A 2,764-nucleotide genomic window follows, 5' to 3' on the forward strand; every position below is an offset into this window, starting at 1 on the left:
ATGACCCGGTGTGCGCAGTTAGCCTGGCAATGTTAACAATGATTGTAATATTACTAATATACGCAACAACAAAAAACCACCTAATATTAAAATACAAGGTCTTGCGACAGGATCGGACAAATACATGATAACTAAAACTTGACGGGAGGGAGCAAGTTTAATCGCTTGTCAATCTGCCTGTCCTCGGGAACTAGAAGCATCGCTTGGCTGAGTGCACACACATCGACCTTCCCCAAGAGGAGCTAGGATGAAGGAGAGACGACGCAGCGGGGTGACGGTATAGAATACGCCTATGACGCATGTCGACATACGCTCTACTACTAGTAATTGTTAATAACTATAGTACTAGTGTTGCTACATACGGTAATGAAACAGTCACGTAGCGCCCCCCTCCCCCATGCTTCCATACAATTATAAACTTATAATAACAATATATAAATAAAATATATTAAATTATATAATTTATATAATGACTATATTTTAATAACAATATACTGCTATAATACAACCATGCTGTTATTCATATAATCAGGAGTGAATAATAATAGATCAATTTTCACTCCTGATATAATCAAAGCTATAATAATACATTATTAGGTTACATGATAATTATATACCAGGGTCCATACCGATAAGTCAAGACAAAATTCGAGTTTTCCAGGACATTTCAAGGACAATTTCTATTTTTCAAGTACTAAAATTCTAGCTTAACTTAATAAAATTCAGTGTTTTCAGACTTAGCACAGCTTGAAAAGATACATTACATGGAATAGAGGACATGAAATCTTCTGATTCAGAAAAATACAGAGATTAACAGAATTAATAAAATGAACACAGACATATTTATTGCTTTATATTTCTTATTTTATAAATTCCAGTAGTTTTGAGTACTTTTCCAGGGTAATAACAACTTTTCCAGGACAATTCCAGTATAAAACACACTATTTTAAAATTCAAGGAGTTTACAAGGAGTCGTATCAAATTCCAGGGGCCCGTTGTCAGAAACAAAATTAGTCTTAACATTAACTTTTTCACTTAGACCGTCGACAGAAACGCTGCGAAGTTACCTGAATGAAAAATCGTAGCAGATTTCCTGATAACAATACGAAACAAAGCGCTGTAGACAGTCTACGAGAAAATGTTATTGTTAAGACTAATGTTAAGACTAATTTTGTTTCTGACAACGGGCTCCAGGACATTTCCATGCCCGTGAGGACCCTGTATACATCATTTATGTATGTTACATTATATTATTATGATTATGTAATATTATATCTTGATATAATAGTAAAATATTCTACATCATGTGCATATACACACATACGTAGCATGCACGGACGCACGTATGTATATAAATACATGTTTTATAATAATTATGTTTTAAAGAATATGACGATGAATAATAGTATTATATATGAGATGTGATTGTGAACGGGAAACGTTGTTTTCGTCTGGAATCTTGGTCGAGTATAAGTTTAGCACAGAGTTGAATAGGAATATAATATCGTTAGTGTAGGTTAGTTGAATAGTAGGAAATGACGACAGTCCACGAATCAGTTGCTGTTGCACGTCTGGAGCAAATCTTACGGTTTCAGGAGGAATACGGGACCAGCGTGAGTTATTTTACTCAAGTAAAATGACGCATGAGTCATTTTACTCACGTGTGCGGCGGATTTTCGTTGAGTAATTTGACGCATGCGTCATTTTACTTGAGTAAAATAACTTACGTATGCGCCGGGCTTTACTCCCAGGAGAATGCTACATGTTAGCTGCAGCTATGCTGATGCTAGAGCTATAGCTGCAGGATGGCGGGAGTGTACACGCACCCTGGTAGTCATTCTCAGATTGCCTCCCTCAAGGAACCATCAATACTGTGAATACTGTCACCACACCCCCACAGCTTCCCTTCTGTCCCCAAAAGTGACAAAACTGACTACTTTCGCTCCGGTTTGCCCCCCCCTCTCCACATTGTCACCTCGACTCATATATCTTCGTTCCACCACATACGATTGTCCCCACCTCCCTAACCTGTCACTTCGCCTCCTTACACTGTAACCCCACGAAGCACCTCGCTATTCTGTAAGCACGCTAAGCTACATCCATCCCCTCTCATTGTCCCAGCTTCCACAGTACGTACGTACGCAACTCATCCTTTCCTCCCCCCCCTCCTCCTCCTGCCACGCACATGCGCACGCTCGACGGCAAACGAAACCCAGTTTCAAGGACGATTGACGGACGTTCGAGCTGCTTGAGCAGTGGAAGCGAGAGCGCGGCAGTGAGCAAGGCCCCCGGGGGAGCGGCGGCGGCAGCAGCACTTCCTCTCTCATTATCCCCACATCGGCTCTCTACATTGTGGTAATTCAGAATTAATTCGGGCTTAATTAGCGAGCGGTGGTCTCCTTCATTAGACGGCGTGAGTGGGGGGTGGGGGGCGTCGGCGGTGCTCTCACAGTTCCCCGCGGACGTCCGATTCGACGGGACACTGTGATGGATATGGTGAGAGTATGGAATGGAGGAAGGGGTGGTGCAGGGGGGGAGGGTAGATGGAAAAGAAGGTGTAACAGTGAATAAAAAGGTTCCCTAATTGTACATGTGGGACCGAGAGCAAGGAAGGGAAAGGAAGGGGAGAATGAGCAAGAGAGTGAGAGAAGAGAGGGAGAAAATGCAAAGGAGTGAGAGAAAGAATAGAGGCGAAGAAAGAGAGTAAGAGAGAGAGAGAAGAGAGAGAGAGAGAAAGAGAGAGTAGGAGGGAGGGAGGGGGAGG

The sequence above is a fragment of the Priapulus caudatus genome, unplaced genomic scaffold (assembly GCF_000485595.1).
Source record: "Priapulus caudatus unplaced genomic scaffold, Priapulus_caudatus-5.0.1 Scaffold1416, whole genome shotgun sequence".
Lineage (NCBI taxonomy): Eukaryota > Metazoa > Priapulida > Priapulimorpha > Priapulimorphida > Priapulidae > Priapulus > Priapulus caudatus.